Raw genomic sequence first — 14,017 nt, forward strand, 5'->3', positions numbered from 1 at the left:
CTCAGAACCTTCTGATTTCTGAAGTGAGCTTCCGACCACCTACCAGAAGCAGGTACCTCTACTCTACTCTGTAAAGTATGTGGCATTCACCTCTATTGCTGTGAAGATAGCCCACTTTATATTCTAGTGGGCAGATTCCTTCATAAACTGGGAAGTTTTAACAAATGACAAGTTTAGCAAGTGGTTCGTTTCAACAATCGACATATTAGTCCGAAGATAGCTCATAGTTATTTCAAACAAAGGATCTCTAGCCTGGAATTGCATGTAGGTAACAAACCTATCATACATGGAAAACCTCCATTGAAAATAGTTCACAGACCATTTCGCATTGAATCCATTAAATTGACAGAATAATATAAATAATCGACACTTTAATCCATAATTGATGTAATAATACAAATAATCGATGTATTTCCCCGAACCCGATGGCTTTTATCATCGATGGCCATAGTCTTTCAACGCCGCAAATTGCAATCATAGAACTAGGGGTGATTCTCCATAACGACCACTATACTATGCGATGGGCAATGTGTGAACTAACGAACTCAATGAAACTATTAACTGCAACCCATAACTATATCACATCCGAGATCCATCACAATTCTCAATCGGCGTGGCTAAGGGGTAACATATATACGGGACTCTCCGTTGTGCGATATGTGATTGTGCTATCATAATTGCAACCCTAACTACCGGGGGATGATTTTGTAACTGATGTTCCTTGCAATTTGCAATTGCGATTATCACATCACAACCTGGTACACTGGGGGACGATTTCTTTAACGTTGTGACGTCTTCATTCTACGATTGCAATATCTCAATCGTAACCTATTCATGTTGGGGGAAATTTGAGAACCTTTAACTTCTATGATCTGTGAAACATAGGGCCAATGGTGGCCTGCCACTTGCTGCTTCCCCATTCACTGAGGTTCTGCCACATCATCTTCTTCTGCCAGCTATCCAAGTCAAACCTGAACTTTGACTTTTTCTAACTTCTTCATATGGGTTTATCTTGGAGTGTTGTTCACATTGTTGGAATCAAGATGGCGAGCACTTTGATTTGATACTAAGTTTATCCAAATTATGAAATTTTGAGTTTTTAGCCTTCTTACCATGCCACTAGTACATTTTAGAGATCTACCTAGATCAATCCTCCTAGATCCTCCTGGATCCATCCTCATGGACCCTCCTCGATCAATCCTCCTGGATCCTACTCTTGGATCAATCCTCCCCACTAAGAGAAGCTTTTGGTCCTCCAAAAGCATTAAATAATTTGCAACTGCTTTGTACATTGTCTGCACCGCAAGTGTCCTAATAGGTCATCCTTCCTTCTCCTTCACCTTTGTCCTTCAGAGCTGTTATCACCACAAGAAACTCACCTAGGTTGCATATCGGTGATGCTCGGGAACATTACAAATTCAACAAAATAGTTGGATAAATGGTGGATGAATGGAACAAATGCTGCATATTCAAGCCAGATAACCACTTCTACTATGATTGACCCCAGACATGGGTGAACACCCCTAGACTACAAGGCTTTTAACCACCTATTACTCACAGTTTGAGGATAAGGTGATAATGGAGAAGACTGACCACACCAGCAGATGCACAGGACCCTGTGATGGCCGGCTGTAACTAGTTAAGAGGTCTGTAAATCTAGTTTCTAATACACAGACATGATGACAACTCTCTATGCATTAAACAACAGAAACCTACACACATGTTCAATGATACATGCTAAATCCTAACACAGAGGTGGGATGACAGCCCCTCTAATGCTAAACATTCACAGCAATAGAACAAATGAAAACAGGCATAGCCTGGAACAAGAAAGAGAAGTGGAAAGTGAGCGATAAACAACAAAAGAAGCTTGTATTAGCTGGAAATGAAGACCAGACGCTGCAGGTTACAAAGTAGTTACTGTCTCCAGAAGTTGAACCTTACAACAGGGTTCTCTTCATCTAACACTCAACAATCCCACTACATCTATTTTTTCAGTATATATGGTGTCTCATTACACAATCTCTTGGTTAGCTATGCGTGGAGGGGCCCATAAATGGCCACCAACCACATTTACATTCAGAAATGGGGCTGCTGATACGATTATGGCTGTGTTGTAAATGGATTTGACCTCTCTGCGCGTGCTCTGCAGTCCTCCTTTGAGCAGGTGGCGTGAAATACCAAAGGAACCATAACCATTGAATTCACTGATCAGATAAACGATGTCCCGCTTCCTCCTTGGCCATACTTTAATTAATGGCAGCTGCTGAATCATTAAAACGGCTCAATCATGACTGCTTGGCTTTAAAACAGTGAAACACTGCCACTCTGTTCATTCTCACCCATCACTCTGAAACGCTGGTCAACCAAACTTTTACTCCACATGACATTTATTTGCTACAGGCCGGTTGCTGTCCGTCAACCGTTGATCTGCCCTCAAGAAATCGAACAGTTGAGGTGCATATTGGGAGCCCTTTCCTGACTGTCCTTTACGTCCTGATAGAGAGGCTATTTTGGAACCGTAGAGAGGATGTGTGGCACTGTTATATTGCATCAGGCTCGCTTGTACGAAAACCACTTGTCGAGCAAAAGCGGTCCGATAGGTTGGCGGTTTTCCTTATAATTGGAAACACCTAACACTGTTGCAAACATGGGAAAATTTGCTTTTGGCGGACCTGAAATAACATGAGATACAATGTTGAATACCCGTCGGGTCCGGCTCATCGGATCAGAGGCATGTCATATGTAAAGGCCCCGCCCATTAGAAAATGCCAATAGCGATATCACCGCGGACCCGATATTTTATCAAACATAATTTATAGCGCCATCGGGTCCGACCCATCGGGTCGCAAACATAAAAGGTCCATGCTCCATTGGAAGTGCCGATAGCGATATGACGATGCGATATCGGCGATCGCTCGTCGACAATGTATCATGTCGCTGCCACTGCCTCCCCCGACTTGCGATATGTCGACGCGATCTGGACCGTTGATCGGCCAGATCTAACGGCTGAGATTAAAGCGGATCCTTAAGCCTATAATTTGATTTTTACATGGTTTTTGGGGTATTTTTGCCTCCCGATAGTGTATTTCTGTCCTCCAAAGGGCTTTCCCCTTGCAACTTTTTTGATCGGTGGGCAGCTTTTTGACATAATCCAACATTTGAGGATTTGAACCGCCAACATGGATCTTGGGCATGATTATAAGTATATTTGCAGCCTTTGAAAGCATTTGGAATCCATTTTTGATCCTTTTGAATAGCAAAGCTAACAAGAGCCATAAGTGATGAGCCGACACCTACATCTCCTGCAAACCTGTAGCATAATATCTTGCAAATTACATGTTTCACTATATGACCAAAAATGAACCAAGCATCCCATATTTGCCACGAGTTTATAACACATACTCTGTGGTCAAGTTTACATAAAAATGGAAACAATACTCCAGCTATTAATACAAGGCCAAACATCATTTTTGCTTCAACAAGTGATGGAAAACACATCATCACTGCAACACATGATTTACAAAAATAAGTCCAAACACTATTGTTTCTTCAATGAGTGATGGAAAGAAATCATCACTTTCACAATTTTAAATGCAACACAAAATAAAGCCAAACATCATTGTTGCTGCAATAAGTGATGGAAAACACATCATCACTTTTATAGTTTAAAATGCAACACATGATTTGGAAAAATAAGGCCATGACATTCTACCACACCTAGAAGAACCATCTCTCACTTATCAAAGTGACTAGGTCATCTCCTTGTGACGCATTCATTGGTCGAACAATTGTTTCACTTGGTTCGTGCACAGATGCTTTGTCCTTGCAATGCTTCTCTGGATGGAGCCTCCAACATGAGGCTCTTTGATGACCACCTCTGTCGCAATGAATGCAATAAGCCTTCTTCATCCATATCTGCTTTACCTTCTTCTTTGCTTGTTGTTGAGAGGGTCTTTCACGCCTCATCCTTTTTCGTGTTGCTATTCTCCTCTAGCACTCAATAGACACATGGTTATGCAATCCACAAAACTGCAGGTTCTTCTATGCCATGACTTCTGTTCATTATTAACAATATGGTTGTAATAAAAATTAATGTTGGAATATCGAGACTTTTTATACCTTTCTTGTTGGTCTCTGGTATGATAATGGGAAAGAGAGCTTGACTCAACTCTTTCTCTACAATGCATATTGCCATAGGTTTATGGTGATGTATTCCCATCATCCTCTTTCCTCGATGTTGGCTTGTTGGGGCCTGACCCAGGTTTGGAGTTAGTTAGCCAAAAAAATCTCGGTACTATTGGCCCTTTCGGCCACAGTCCGCGGAGCGTGGACTAAGGTCTCACCTGAAGTAGTATGGGAGGGTGCTAGAGCCAAGTTTCCACACCCTTGAGATGTCTAAGAGGTTTGACTGGTCTCACTGGGTGTCCTTGCATGCAGGTTACCTCGTGCCCTTCTCTGTCCCTTATGCCTTGATATATTGACTTTGTGTAGCCATAACCAGGGATTGTGGAGTTTCTGCGATGCTAGAGCCACATTCGGGGATATTACCCACGTCCTTGATTATCTTCTTATACCAGTTAATTACCTTTGCGTATTTGGATTCCTTATGTTATAATTTGTGATACAAAACATTTAAATAAGCTCGGACAAGATATAAACAGTATATTTGCAAATTATACACAAACATATATTGAAAAAGGAAAAGATGCATAGAAATATGGTAAACTTTCTCTTTATTGATTCTTCCAACTGTTATGGACTCATCTTACCCTATGCACTCAGCTACAGGGGTCCGCACACTCAGCTGCGGACTACTAGGCCTCTGCGCACTCAGCTGTGGAGACTTCTCCTACTCTACGAATCATAGACTCACCCTACACCTAGACTCAATTCATTCCCTTTCCCATTCGGTATCCTTCATCTTTAAAACTTAGAGACTCACTCTATTTATACAATCCCATGGTCCACTAACCATGGATAGGTCTATCTAGCCGACATTACAGTACAAAAACTAGGGCAAACAACCCTGTGACTCTATTGTAATTTTGCGCCCTGCGCCCACAATTCGCGGAGCTTTTACAAAAAGATTCGGTAAAAACTATCTTGGGGGGATTCCATGCCCAACGAGCTCCCAACACAAACATCGTGACTCTCCGTTGAGTTACTCTGTTGGCATAGAGATCTTTTCCAGGATTCCCTCCATTTCTGCTCGAACTGCGGTAAGGTCAGTAGCACACTGAGCTGCTTCCCACTGGATCTGTTGCATGCGTTGTTCTAAGACCACGTTGTTGGCAGTGCTTCTCTACATCTGTATGTGTACTCCTTGCACGTTTACGAGCTTGCCTTCAATTTTTGATGTGATAGTGAATGCCTCGTCGATCAAAGACTGAACGTGCGCCTTCAGGACTGCTTCCTTATGTCGTGCCACGTCCACTTGTTCCTTCAGCACTTTGGCCTGCTGCATCCACGCGAGCCTCTAGGTGAGGGCCACCATTTGCACAGTTCCTTTGACACTGTTGTACTGTTGTTGGAGTTCTCGACCTTTGTCTTTAAGCATTGGATGATGGGATCCTCCTATAAACTTATGAGTACTTCCAATGACTCTTCCAACATGTCGGTGTAGTCCTGCACTGCATTATCAATTTCATCTAGGCCCATTGTAATAGCGCTAGCGTGCTGTTCTCTGACTTCTGGAGGGGTGGACGACTACGCCTTTAACCGCAACTTGGGGATCTAGAGCTTTAGATCCAGCTGAACCTTTTCAGTTCCTCCCGCGTCTCTCGTACCCCTACTGCTAACCTGATGACGCACGCCTCTACTGGAGTGTCTGTTGGGATGGCCAACTTCGGGACGCTTTGACCAGCGTCACTTACTAAATTTTCCAGCTATCGATTCTACGACACCATTTCGTCTCGTTGCAAGCTCAACTGTTCCATATTGATTTTCTGCTCGCTGATGACTTGTAGTGCGCGGCTCTCCCTAGCCCGCAGTTCTGCAGTTATCCCATCTTGCAGAATGTATAAGGTATCCCGTACAAGCACAACCAGGTTGATGCCAAGACACTTCATTACGCTAATCGTAGGCCTGTCGGCCTCATTTGTTGTCACTAGTTCCCCTTCTGGCAACATGACGATATTCGTCACCCGGGTGCACGTCATCTGTTTTGTTGTCGTTGTTCTGACTACGAGGCTGGTCAAAAGGGTACTAGTCTGAGGAGTGTGCACCTGCAACTCTTGGAGCTGCGTCTTGAGGGCCCCCAATACAATCTGGTACTCCAGCATGAAATCCTGGAGGGCCTTGGAGGTGACACCGGGCACTGTTTCACGATGTCATGCAAATCACCCTTAGTAAGGGTGATTGGGTCCATAGACAATTTTTATGCCTTGACCTTTTTGCGCAGACCTGTTCGCTCGATCGAGTCTAGGAGTTTGAACTGTGTTGATGCGGTTTGTGGGTCCGTGCCTCCCCCTTCTTCATCTACTTCATGTTCATGTGAAGGAAACTTTTGGCCCTCGCGTGACCTAACGGCTACCTCTTGTGCTACTACTGCTACTACCTTATCCTATTCAGTCATTGTTTGTGCAGTGTTCTGTGCCATCCGTGCTTCGGCTTCCACTGCCTCCTTCCTTCATTTTTCTACCAACTAGGTTATGCGCAGTTTGGCTTCTTCTTTCTAACTTTGTGGCACCGACTTCTCTATTTCCGCAATGTTTGGGGAACACCACTCTTGCGGCCATGTCTCCAAGATGTTGACGATGACATCATCTGTAGTGACAAAGGGTAGCTTCCTCCATTGTTTGTCTGGGTCTTTGCGCGCTATGATGTATATATTGTGGATGTTTGCTTTAAATTCCACAAAACTCTGCAGCCTATTGTAGATAGTGGGAGACAATTGCGGCTTGCAGTTGATCCCCATTCTGAGGTTCATCTACATGAACAACCATAATATTTTACTATCCTAGATCCTTTCTACATTCTTTGTGGCCTAGAGTGAAGCATACTTCGTGGCCTCAGATAGATTCCTGTCAATTATGGGGAATTAACTGTCTTCAGGCAATTCTCCTGCCACGAGAACTATGGACAATAGAAGCCATGCATAGTGGAACATTTTTCCATGTTCCTGAGCTTCGCGGAAATTCTCCAAGAATTCCTTGCAGAGGAACTCAGACCAGCTGAATTGGACTCCCTTTGCACACTGTCTGGCAAGTGCTACCACAGGCACGGGTACCTCGTCTGCGTGGCACTTGCGCATAACCTTACCGGCTAGTATTTGGATCACCACTCATACTGCTTTATCATGGATGCTGGATATGGTGTAACCCATCTTCTTCTTGGTCAGCTTGTACTTCTTCTTCATGGCCTCCATGATGGCCAAATCACTGCTTTTTCCTTCTAAGATGTCTGCAGGGTCCTACCATTTGCATGGAAGCCTAGAAATTTGGTGAAACAAGTCTGCTATGATGGAGATGGGCTCCTCCATTCACAAAAACCCATCATGCACCAGGAAGAGCAGCTGCCTGATGACAAAAATGGTTATTGGGACGCAATGGAAATGTGGCACCCAAAGCATGTTAAGTAGTCTGGCCTTTTCCACTCCGCGTAACCACTTTCACGGCTCTAATTATGTAACCCCCATCGCAGTGTTCTGCTTGGGCCTCATGAGGTTCACGGTCTCAAGGTGAGTGAACTTCTCATGGTCAGCGAGGTCCCAATCTTCGAATTTCAATCACGGCACCTATCCTAGGTGCGTGCCCTCAAAATATTGTTGTCTAGGAGGAGCGGGGTCTGGAGTGGGCTTTTGGTCTCATCAAGGTCCTTGGGAACTTTACCCTTTCTTTTCCGTGGGGGGATATAGGCGAGAATTTTTTTTGGGGGGTGCATGGGCTCAACTTCCTCCCCCATGCCTTCGTCCTCATCCTCTTCGATAATCAAGTCCTATAGGTCTTCACCTTCTTCATCAGTTTCTATGGTGGCATCTTTCCCCTTGTCCCCCATTGACAACTTGGTGTGCATCGAGTTCCCCAAGGACACACGTATGGGAACCATCGCTTGTTTGTCCTTCTTCGGTCATGGTGTGCATGATGATTTCAGGATTTCTGCCACAATCGTGGTGCCTTCCGGAGCATCCCCCACAGTCAGGGCCTGCGCAGCCTCTTCCACGGTTTTTTCTGGGATTCTCATAACTTCCTCAAATGTTGTCATCGTGTTCAACTAGAAATCTAGAACTCATGAACTCAAGGGCTCAATCAATTCTTGGCACAAAATAAATAGGGCTCTATTCAATAGCTCAATTCACAAATGACCAAGTGTTGTTTCCTAGGCCGCCCTCTGTAACTTATAGTGCCTTTTGAATTTCAATTTGACTGTTCCCCCCACATCCGGTTATTTAATGCTCCCTTGGCAGCAAATTTTCCCAAATCTTGCCCGTAAATTGCATCTTAAATACCTGCCGCCCACTCCATTTGGCCTCAAGTTGAATACCCCATCGTGAATAGTGACTTCAACGGTCACTTTCTTGCCAACCCGTGCGGCAGTGCAGCCACCAGTGCATGGTCACGAACCTTGTGACTCTTTGTTTCTATGTGCAACTTCAACATCATGTAGCTCCTGGGTAGAGTAGCTTATAGTCCCGTGCTTCCTTTCTGTTATCACTGAAAAAATTCCTAAATTTTGAACATCAGTTTGATTCCAAAGGATTGGTGTTAGTCTTAGTCTAGCCTTTCCATGGTTTGTTTTAGATCCTAGGACCTAGAAGGGAGTCTTGTTGGCATTGTCAAATAGGGTAAACACTCTGGTTTTACCTATCACCGATCCCACATCACACCTAAATTTCCATGTGTCAAACTTGTGTCAAGGTTTTCTTATGCTACAAAACTACCTAGGAGTTTTCGTAGCGCAAAACCCAGAATTTGCACTGGCTGCGCTCCGAAACTGCTGTAGCTGCACATCATGATTTTGTGGGAAAATTTTGAGAAGAAAAAATAACTCTTTTTGAAGATGGGCTGCTGCAAAGGATTACTTATAGGGTTTGAACATCAAGCAAGGGAAAAACAAGGAAAGGAAAGACATTTATGAACTCCAAAATTTATGTTATGAAAACAACAGTCATTTTGTAGCTCAGACAGTTTGTCTTGCTTTAGGTAGAATCTAAGGGGTTTGTCTTAACACAAGTGTAGGATCATGGTCTATGGTTAATTTAATGCATTTCATGTGATTAAAACAGAAAACATGGTCAGCAGAAGGATTCAAAGACAAGCATAAGAATGAAACTCTAAAAAGGAGGAACTCTGTCTTCTTGTTTTTAGCAGTCAACTTCCAAGGGGATTCCTGAGCCATTGAAAACTCATATTTAAAAAGTGAAATATTTTTTTATTCCTAACATAATTGACTACAAAAACATCTTTTAGTTTCTTCAAAAATATTTAAAATATTGGAGAAATTGATGAATCAACTTGCGCTACGAAACTGCTGTAGGAGCATTTTTTCAGAAATCACAATTTTCCAGTTTATACCTGATATTCAAAGATAGCTTTTGGATAGTAGGAAAGGTATTGCAAAAAAAGAAGAAGATTTTTTTGTTCAGCATAGAGTGGCCTACAAAAGCCTTCTTCAGTTATTCAAAATACATTTTTTATGAGGAGATACAAGCTCTGTCCCAACACCTATTTTTCAGCCAGAACAGAGCAGGAAACAATCTCCTAGTTTTCAGGACAAATGAAGGAGAAGTTATTAAAGGCTAGCTGGAGGGTTATGGGCATCATCAAATTCGAATTCATGGAGTTATAGGTGTCAAAATGAATTTTTAATTCCTAGATAAGGTTGTTGTGATCATAATAAGGAGTTACACTCCTAGTTGTATTAGGTCTCTAGAACTGCTAGTTAACAGTCAGTTATATTAAATAGTTGGTTTTAAGTGTCAATAGGTGTCAAATTAGGAAGAATTCGAATTCACCTCATGCTAGAGGAAGGAATCTAAGTCATGTAATGAACTCTATATATGGAAGAAAATGTAATGCACTAAGGGTTGGAACTTTTCAGAGAAACACTCATATTGTGTCATTGTAGAAGATTATGTTTTTATGAATACAGACTTTGGCTTTACTTCTCAGGATTCAGAAAGAGTTCAATGGTGGCTTATTTTACATTTTTCCTTATTTCCTTATTTGCAGTAGTATGAATGTATAATACTTAGAACTTATTGACATGTTCTAACTTCCTTCATACATTTATAGACTGTGTTTCCTACATGTCTCTATGTGTTAACTGATATATTGAACTTTTGGTGTCCTGACTTCCATGTTCAGCTAATACTGTTGTCATACTAAGATTTTATGATTCCATAAGCCCAATGGATGTTTATTGACTGTGTTTCAACCATTTACACTTCTTCATTTGTTTAATAGAGTTAGCCATCCAATCCATTATCAAAATCTTTAACCTAGTGAGCGAGCCCTCTCAGGTTGAGGAGGCTAAGCTTAAGCCAAAAGTTGGTTTGAAATAGTTATTTCAGAGTCTTCCATATTAGCAGCCTATTAGGGGTTGATTTTGTGATAACACTTCAACTGCTTAGAGCACTAAGACTGTACTTCCCTCAGCTAGTCAGGTGGTCGCACCACCTGTGTAAAGTTTCATCCTGTCATCCATCGCATTCTCCAGGAAATACCTGTCTTTCATTGTAACAGATAGTATCCCGCATGTTACCCTCTGCAATGTTCTACCGTGGTCGATTTGCTTAGTAATGAGTGGTTCAAGCCAAGGCATCACACTGATCAATTCGTGACAATAGGTCTCAAACCGATCAGCGTGACCATGTGCACCTTGTTTTGTCACCCTGGTCTTCTCATCAAGAAAATCTTCCTTTATCTCGTCCTCCAACTTCTTGACTTCCACTTCTACCAAAGCGCTTTTCTTTCTTAATCACACCCTTTCCTTCTCAAGTTCTTGGAGCCTAAAATTTCTCTGTTGGACTTCTTCCTCAGGTCCCAAGTGTTCTGCTTCTTTTGGTTGTGCGATCCCTTCTTTCAATGTGTCGTGAGCCATCATATCTACTGGTGCTATCATGCACAAACTAGGCATTTCATGCTCCATGGGAATTAGGGCGGTTCCCTCATATTCCAACCTCGGAGGTGCCTACGCTATCAGGTTCTTGCACGCAGTCCTACAGGCCCATAGAACCATTGGTAAGCACATGTCCCAGTTAGTCCACTCCGCATTGTGGACCTTGTTCAGTGCTTCATATACTTTTTTAAAGGCTTTCGCAGATGTCCTTTGATGCACTTGGTATTTCCATACTCCTTGGTTCCAACCAGAGGGTTTTTTCGTGCCATTGCCTTACCTGCACTTGATTACTGATCGTGTCTCCTACCGCACCATATGCTTGTATCCACCTGGATAGGTGGGTGCACAGGCCAGTTCATATGACAATCTTATCTTTTAATCATATTGGTGGCTTCACAAACTATATATGCATCATTCTTTTGCATTCGTTCCAGTCCTAAAAACTTCGTTGGTGCGTACCCCACCATCTTGTGGGCGTAGCGTGCAGTACCCATTTCAGAGCATCAAAACACTGCTGTTCTGGTACTTATTTTTCAAATTTAATTAGGAAGTCATCCACCTTGATTAACTCATCACATGTAGGCAAATCTCTTAGCTTTGTTGCTACGAAGCACAACGATCTTGTCATCATGTTACAGTTGAGCATGGTTACCTCATGTAACCGGGTCTTCCATCGTTTTATCTCCTTGTCAGAATCTGATGTGCAGGAGCATTCGCGCTCCTAGGAGAGTCGACCATCCACAGTTGGGTTTACCCAGTCTTGCTCCCACACAGTTATCTTGTAGATACAACCTAGATCATCATCATTTTCGTGGTCGTGCACTGACTCCATGTAGCGTGATCCTTCTACAGGGTCTAAGGGTACCACTACGCATAGTGACCTTTTCTCAAAGATCATCTTGCACTTCTTCAGATTTATCACTCCATTCATGTCAGTGGCCCAATCTATTCCCAATAGCGTGGGGTAGGGATTGCTGTCATCAACAATCTCTATTACCTCAAAATATGCTAGTGCGCTTGCTCCTTCAACATCTACTATGATTCCCTCCAATCTCCCCATAGGTTTGTTCTTTTTCTGATTCACCATTCATAGCTGGATGGGAGACCATTGCAATGCAGGCCTGCCCATGCACTCCCATGTCTATTTTGGCAGGACATTCGCATCCAATCCTAGATACAGAATCAGTTAGTCCATCTCATATTCCCCAATCTGCGCAGTCAATCTCATCTCTCTCCCTATTCTTGTCATGTGTTTCCCGAGCTTTTGGACTACGCGCGGTTCTCCTAGTGCAGTCCTAGTGCATCTAGTTATGAGTTCTTGTAGTCCCTTTAACACTTTGTTGTCGCACAGCAGCTTCATGCATGTCTCCAAGAATGTAGTGAGCATTGATGGGTCCATTTCCAGCTCTAGTTTATCTTTAGCTCCCGAAGTGGAGGCTTCCGCGAAGCTCTTCTTAGCTTCCATGAAAGTCTCCTTAGCGCTCTCAAAATCAAATTCTAGTTCCTTCGTTGGAGCCTTGCAAACCCAAGTACTTTATTTAGGTCGCTTGCCTTTGTCATCCCCTATCGTAATTCCACTTTGGAGCACAATATTTAGATTCGAGTCTTCCTCGCATGGTTCAGACCTCGTCATTTTTAGGTTCTGAGTTGGGGGAGGTTGGAGAGTTCCCTTATCATGCAACCTTGCTATCAGTGTGGGAAAATCCTCTATCTCATGATCAAACATTGTTCAATACAAACATGATGGTCGCGTTGGATTTGTGCAATTGTGGGCATAATGTCCTAGCCCTCCACAATTGTAACATATTAGTTTTCCGTGACCTCTTCCTGGTCCCCCTCCACCTCGGCCTCGTCTGCGCCCCTAAAATATGGTTCATGCTATCCCTGCGTTATGGTCAAGGGGTTGCATTTCGACCTGAACCCTATACGTAGGGGTCTGGTCCATCATTAGCTCATAACTCCTGCAGGTGTGCTCATCATGTCCTACAAACCTACAAAAACTGCAGAACAACTGTTGTGAATTCTGCGTGTACTTCTGTAATAGATGGAAATTATATGTAGCCTGCTTTCCTCCTATTTGACAAATCACACACCATAGTGTAGGCACCATGCCTAGTCCTACTTGTGCCTCCGATCTTAGTGGCATTAGCCCTCCTCTCGCAAGGTTATTCACAAACATTGGGCAATGGTCTTTGTCGAGCCCCTGACCCTTGCATTTTATGCACCATACCTCGTCGCGCACCTCTAGGCAGGTTTTCCTATTGTGTTTCAAACTTTGCATCTCCAAGCACAAGTGTTTTAACTACGCGTGAATCTACTGAACTCCCAAGTTGGGATCTTGTATCAGGATCTCATGTAATCTCATTGCAACCTCCAAGGCCTCGGCCTGAGTGGCTAGCCTTTGTTGCAACAGTGCATTTCGTATATGCGGCGTTAACAATGCTACAAACCATTCGCGGTGTTGCCCATATGTAAATGTCATATTTGCTTTGTGAATTGTGCACTTCAGTCTTTGATCTAACTCCCACAAGGTTTCGCCTGGTAGCATTATGATTTCCTTGAACCCAATGATTGACTGTGCCTCTGACTTTGGCCTGCTAAATTCTTTGTTTAGTGATGCTTGAATATCCACGATCCCCGCATTGGGATTGTCATTGGAATGCTTAATGTACCAGGTCAGTGCATGATCCTGTAGAGCATTGAACAACATTGCCTTCTTTATATTGTCATCCATGACTCACTGTGCTTCCCATACAGCTTTTATCACAAACCAAAGTTGGTCCAGATTTTCATTCCCTACTCCCTTAAACACTGGTAGCTTTATTGCGCTCGCCATACTGCTTCGCGGTGGTGGCGGGGTTGGTATGGGTGAAGACGAGGGTGAAAACGGTGATACTGGAGGTGGCGTTGGTGGAGTTGGTATGTGCAGAATTCTCTATCTTATCAGATTGATCAC

The sequence above is a fragment of the Pinus tabuliformis genome, chromosome X (assembly GCF_031772625.1).
Source record: "Pinus tabuliformis cultivar Carrire ecotype Pingquan chromosome X, CPIR1, whole genome shotgun sequence".
NCBI classification, from domain to species: Eukaryota; Viridiplantae; Streptophyta; class Pinopsida; order Pinales; family Pinaceae; genus Pinus; species Pinus tabuliformis.